The sequence below is a fragment of the Magnolia sinica genome, chromosome 14 (assembly GCF_029962835.1).
Source record: "Magnolia sinica isolate HGM2019 chromosome 14, MsV1, whole genome shotgun sequence".
Classification (NCBI taxonomy): domain Eukaryota; kingdom Viridiplantae; phylum Streptophyta; class Magnoliopsida; order Magnoliales; family Magnoliaceae; genus Magnolia; species Magnolia sinica.
Window position 1 is genome coordinate 74,840,270 of NC_080586.1, and position 7,510 is coordinate 74,847,779.

Here is a 7,510-nt window from a genome sequence, read left to right on the forward strand (position 1 = left end):
ATGGATTGAACTCCTACTGTTGGAAACCTTGTGGGGTCAACAGTTTTGAATCAGGATGACATTTGAGCTTACAACTTATCTCAATGTTAGAAACATTATGAATGGCTTGGACGGCATATGACCATCATGGTGGGTTCCAGGAAGTTTTCAACGCTTGAAATTTTCATTCTCAGTATTTGTTTTCATGTGGTCCATGGTTTCCAATCTGCCTAAATTTTAGAATATTATCCTACTATGAGATTGAGAAACTAATGGATGGAGCAAATTTCTCACATCCATTTTGTGAGGCCCCCATAGCCTCTTATCATGGTAACTTAATTATGTGGCGGGTTGAAAGAAAATATTTATACCAAAATAACTTCAAGGTTTGGTTATGTTAGTGTTTGGTATCACTTTTATATTTTATATTTTTTAGTTTTTTGACAAGTTATGAAAAAGTTTGAGGATCAAAATGTCATACATTAAGCATGGAACTTGTACGAGGGTTGAATGGTAGAGAAGTACTTAAGAGAGCCCCTTCCATATGTGTGGAGTGGGTCCCATGAAACCATGATTGGACCCACTTAATTAACGGGAAATTCAATCCTTTCATTTGATTCGGCCAGTCATAAACCCATAGAAAACATTAATTTCATTCTGGTCCAAGCACTCTATGGCTCACAAATGTTAATAACAGTGGTCATTCATTCCCAACTATTTCCTCTGATGTGGTCAACTCTTGATGTCGTTTTCCCTCATTCTTGAGCTCATGCCCTAAAATGAAAACCCTAATCGAATGTACGGAGTAGATTTCACAAATAATTCACAATTGGCCACATAAAACCTATCTGAATTCCCTTTTGTGGAGCCAGGCCATATCAAAGGACCCCATTTCTATTTTTTACTTTCTTTTTAAAGAGGAGACTACCACACTCTTGGATGATGAAGCTACCTCTATGGGACCACCACACTCTCTGACAACTCTCCGGCCAAGTGTTATCTCTCTTGTGGGACCACAACACTTTTTGACATACTTTTGCACTCTATGGTGTACTTTTTCCACTCTTTGAAGTTATTTTTTCACTCTTGGGTAACAAGTCCCCCTAAAGAATATGGCGGCCAAGGTAAGAGATGGATTGGGTTATGGGTTTGTTTTTTTACTAGGTACCATTCTGAGATGCATTTTGGTTTGCTAGGATGATTGGCATGGATCGATGTATGGGTTTCATATGTTAATTTCATTTTGGTCCAAATCAGTACTTGTGGATCAACCTCGGTCTTATTGAGTATATATATACTACTTCGCAACCCTACAGTACTTGGGGTAGCTAAGATCAATGGACTTGACTAAGACCTATAGACTCAATTTTCAACTGGGTCTAGAGAACCGAAGACCCAAACTGGAACCAAGTTATTAACAAGTCTTGGGCCTGTTAAAAACAGGTTAGGTCCATTGGGCTCATGGGTCATAGGTACCATTCACAGCCCTAAGCACATAGATTGACTATTTAGTGTACATGCAGTGCACCATGCACATAGCAAGGGCACCCATGATATATGTTTTTTACATCTGGCCTAACATAACCCATATTAACAATCGACAAGCAGCCATGCGTCAGCACACTCATATGAAAACGAAAGAAAAACATATTCGCAACAGGAAAAGACCACGTATGCTTATCTACTAAGGACACGTATCCTGCCAAAAGGGTAGGCACTTAAGAGGCATATATACGACCAAAACTTAAAAGGCAGTCATCTTTCACATGACACGTGACCAACCAACAAAAGGTATGCTCGACCCCTAACGTATAGAGGAAGTTTCACCAATCTACAGTTGTCGGACTCTCCATTGCCAATAATCACATAGCATGGCCATTCAAGGACTATAATTTAAAGGGAGATACCTTTAGAGAACATTCTAAATCTTTTTAGAAGCCATGGAAAAATCAAAGAAAATAGCAAGAAGCCATCCTAGAACAAGAACTTCAAAACCAAGTAGGATACGACCACTACCTAATTGGAAGACTATCGAGCAAGTAACATGATCTTTTGGATGGCCACCACCTCTCCAAAACTATCCAAGCAGTATTCAAAGATGAACTCAGGGCCTCACGCCAAGACAATCACACACAAACCTTTCAATTATATATTGTTTATTTCTTTTATCCCTCTTGGACATCTATTAGTTTAATTTTAGTTTTCTCCACCTCTGTCCAGTGCCAATCTGCAACAGGCTTTGAGACGCTATGATAATTTCTTAGTTTAGTTCTCGTTATTATCCAGTGCACCATTATGGTATGTTAATAGGTTAGTATAAATATATATGACTCCATCATTGGATCTCTAAATTATTGAGTTCTTACTTAGTAATTCTCTAGTCATGTCTTACTAACCTTATTATTATTATTATTATTATTTTATATATATATATATATAACCTTGCACCACAATCGTTTGGTGTTTTCCACCACCATCTAGGTTTGAAGTATCGTCAAGACTATGGCCGTTTGCCAACAAAAATCATCATTGGTAATCTTTGCTACGTATTTACTGTTCTTTTTACTGATTATTCTGCATTAATATTCTGATTAATGTAATTGATGATCAAAATTTATTTATTATTTGTTTATCTTTTTTTTATATATATAAAGAAACATCATCTAAGCTATCACCTTTGAAAGAAAAGTCTGTCTTTAAGTTAAAAAAGACTCATTTAGAAGGACCAACCCTCCCCTTCATAAATCACCAGATCACATAATTGATTAGTCAGGACAATTTTTACAGATTTAATTCTAATTTGGCTAATTCGGTACAAATGGTCACAAGCGTCCAATTTGATTCGAGTTGAACACAACTCTGGCAAACCCAACACCTAATTTACTTGTTTAACGAAAATCAGGTTGTTCCATTATATGTGTGACCACGTGTCCAATTTAATAGCAACACATATTGTTCAATATTCGGAGATGTGTATGAGATTTGAATCAATACCCATTTTGAGCGTTCATGGGGAATTAAGTGAATAGTCCCGTAGACTAGAGTGGTAGGCATTTTGAGGACGAATCCCTGATATTGCATGTAATTTCCACTTATAAAAGATGCCTCAGGGAATGGACAGCATTTTACAACGATGACATTTATTGAGAAAGAAGGAGAAAAAAGAAAGACCAGATCACAGGAGAACAAGAAAGATTTGGTACTCTGGAAAAGTGTGATGATTAATACGAAGGCCCTGAGATATTGTACGTTTGAAATATTCCTAATTCAAATAAAATCATCCAAAAATTGCTCACACCATTGTTTGGACCAAGAACTGAGAATTATACTAATACCATAATAGGAGTTCTGCTACACCCTCGTGCGAGTACAAGTCAGTACGCCAGCATATCGGACTAGTACGGAAACGGATTGGCTACTTCCCCTGACACCAGCCCGGAGGCTGGTGGTCGGTGCTCTGTGGGCCCCACCATGATGTATATTTTTTATCCATTCCGTTCTTCCATTTTTACATATCATTTTAGTGGTTGATCCCAAAAATGGAGGGATGTATATATCAGGTGGACCACACCACAGGAAAACAATAGTGATTAGATATCCACCATTAAAGTAATCCTAAGGCCCACTGTACTGTTTATTTGACATCCAATCTGTTGATTAGGTCATACAGACCCAGATGAAGGGAAAAAACAAATATCAGCTTGATACAAAACTTTTATGGCCCCAAAAGGATTTTAATAGTCGACGTTCATTCAACATTGTTTCCTGAAATGTGGTCCACTTGAGATTGGGATAACCTAGTTTTTGTCTACTACCCTAAAATGATCTAGAAAAATAGATGGATAGCATGGATGAAACACATACATCATGGTGGGACCCCAGTGCACCGACCACCAGTCATTGGCTGGTGGCAGGGGGAGTAGCCAATCCGTTTCCGACTAGTACAATATCCAAGCCATCCATCAAGTGGAACCCACAAAGCTTCGGCTGATTTTTCAGAACCGGGACATATATTCAGTTAATTATGGCCCACCTGACAAGTGGACGGACCTGATTCTTCGGATAGGGAATCTAGATAGTAATATACCTATCTGATGGATGACTTGGATATTTCACCTCTCTGCTAATGTGTGCATTAGCTAACTCTTACACTCGTGTGCATTTAGCAAAGCTCTGATGATTTAACCGAGTGGTTTGGGCTTGTTATTGGATGGTGGAGAAGAAAAATAGCCAACATTCCGAATTCAGACAATTATCTATATCTGTAATGGGTCTGAAAATGTGGACATGTTATTTGAAATAATGTATTCTACATCTATAATTTCTGACTCTTCAGTCAAAACTTTGTTTGATCCATTGCATAACACACACACAAAAATAAAAAATAAAAATAAAAACCAATCAACTTAATCATTGCATCATATTCCTAAGAATCACAGGAATCTTTTGCTGGGATGTTTCAAACCACTTCATTCCTTTAGTCTGATGATGTTTTAGAAGATTTGAATCCATTGATTAATTGATGATATATGTTCCTCTGTAGTGTGAAAGGACTCCTCTTGATTAGAAAGGAGGAATTAATTGGTTTCCAGAATGATACTATAAGAATTTTTATAGACGAGACATTTTACAAATCATTTCTATACTAATCTTACCCTATAAAAAGTCTTTTTAATTCCCATAAAAGTCCCAGTATATGCGTTCCTTCTATTGGTCCATCATTTCCCAGCTTTTGCAGTGTCTTGTGAGAATAAATGAGAATATATATATATATATATATATATATATATATATATATATATATATATCTTCCAATGGGTTTTCTCAAGTTTTGCTAAAGCCCACTCCCACGTGCCAACTTAACATATCCAGCATCCGATGGCCCCACCTTGTAGATCATTGGCCTAAAACCCATGCCATCAACTCAGTGTGTGGGTCACACGTATTTACATTGAGTACTGAGGTTGTGCACTTTTCTCATAGTTCGAAAGCCAAAAACCTTAGGGCGTGTTTGGCCGGGTGGATTGGAAGGGATTGAATAGTATTAGGGTGGATGGCATGGATTTCAAGGTAATGATGGTGTTATCAGTGGATTGTCTTAAGATCCACCGGATTGCTATATCGAGTCTGTTTGGCACGCTCGGCCAATCTCGGGATTAAACCTTCCCAACCCTTCCAATCCCTCGAACCAAACATGCCCCAGGCAAATTTGAACATATTAGGGTGGATTAGATGGGATTTAAAGGTAATGATGGTGTTGTCAGTGGATTGTCTTAAGATCCATGGGATTGCTATATCCCGGGATCAGATCACCCCGTCTGTTTGGCATGCCCGGCCAATCCCGGGATTTAACTTCCAATCCCTTCTAATACCATCCAATCCCTTCCAATCCGCCCGGCCAAACAGGCCCTTAAGTCGATTCTCATTTCGGTCAGTGTTTCAAACAAGAAACAAATGCATTCGATTTGTGGGAATTCATTTAATGATAACAAAGAAAGAATAAGAGAACAGATATCACAGAATATCTTATTTATTCTGAGTTCATTTACATCCTTGCATTCCCCTGATTCTGAAAACAGAATATAATCAATGCAACGCAATGAATGAAAAAGAAGGTAGTTCAGTGGCAATTTTATCAGCATTTCGATGCTTTTGATGTTCATCGCAAAGGCAGATGGCTTGCACAGACTTAAAGTCCTTGATTTGGTTGTATGATAGGCAATGATCATCTTTCCATTTATCCTTTCAGTCGTATAAACAGACTCTTCTTTCTTCCGAAATTCTTTCTGTACTTCACATTTCTTTCATTTTCCTCTGAATGTAGATCGCACATCCCTTGAAATGTAGAGCGCATAAACCCTTGAAATGTGGAGCGCATAAACCCTTAAAATGTGGAGTGCACCTCCCTTGAAATGTGGAGCGCACATCCTTGAGATGTGGAGCACGCATCTCTTGAAATGCGGAGCGCACAACCCTTGAAATGTGGAGCGCACAAACCCTTGAAATGTGGAGCGCACATCCCTTGAATTGTAGAGCGCACACCCTTGAAATGTAGAGCGTGTACCTCTTGAAATGTGAAGCGCACAACCCTTGAAATGTGGAGCGCTCAAAACCTTCTCTAAAGGTGGAGCACACAAAGTCTTCTCCTAAGACGAGCCCATGGAGAATGGCGTGGCTTCAGGACAAAATCCCTTGCAAAGTGGCACACAAGAGAAGATTGCGCACAACACTTGGCTCTAGGACAAGGTTCTCTTTGAAAGTGGTGCACAACACTTGTATTAAGACAGAGCACCCTTTGAAAGTGGCACACAACACTTGTATCAGGATATAGCTCCCTTTGAAAGTGGCATGCAACACTTGTATCAGGACATAGCTCCCTTTGAAAGTGGCGCACAACACTTGTATTAAGACATAACTCCCTTTGAAAGTGGCACACAACACTTGTATCAGGACAGGCGCACAATGCTTTCCTTGAGATATGGCGCACAATGCATGTCATTAAGACAAGCGCACAATGCACTCCTTGAGATATGGCGCACAATGCATATCATTAGGACAAGCACACAATGCACTCCTTGAGATATGGCGCACAATGGAGAGCTTCAAGACAAAAGATATCAAAACTCCTTAAGAAGTGGCGTTAAGGCTTTGTGTTAGGACAAAGAGGTTGTGTGCTAATCCTTTTGGAAGGAGATTGTGCAAACAACCTTTAGAGGATGTTGTGCACAAGCATCTTTAGAGGGTGTTGTGCGCAAGTGTCTTTGACATGGGTTGTGCGGTGAACATGTTGTGCGCCGCACAACACCTCCAACGCACTAGGCTTTTGGGTGGACAAATCTCTCTTCTTTCTTCTCCTTATTTCTCTCCCCTCTTGTCTCTTGTTCAAATGAGGAGTGAGGAGGGGGTATTTATAGGCTTCCCAGGCTCCTTCCTCCCTTAACAGTGGTGATCACCACCACTTCCTCCCTGAAGATAACAACCAGCTTTCTTTCTTAAACAATGGTGTTCAACCACTTTTCTTTAAATAATGGTATACCTCGTTTTCTAAGACAAGAACCTCACTTCCTCCCCTCACACAAGGCAACACCCATCCATTCCTTTTTACCAAAATACCCTCATTCACTCCTTTTTACCGAAATACCCTCATTCACTCCTTTTTACCGAAATACCCCCATTCACTCATTTTTACCAAAATACCATCATTCACTCTTTTTTATCGAAATACCCTCAGTCACTCCTTTTTACTGAAATACGATCACTCCTTTTTACTGAAATACCCTCATTCACTACTTTTTACCGAATGAAGAGTGCACAAACCCTTGGAAAGATCTGCACCATAGAATTCTCTCACCAATGCAATAGACACACAATGAGATAGAATATTTTTTGTGCCTCAACAGTCAGCTAGACTCGACTCAATTTAACCAAGTATAAATTATAAAAGATTAGAATTCTAAATAGATATTTTGTTGGTCTAGTTCCTTTAATCCGATGCAAAGAAAGGTAATTTTCGAATTGATAAAAGCCACTC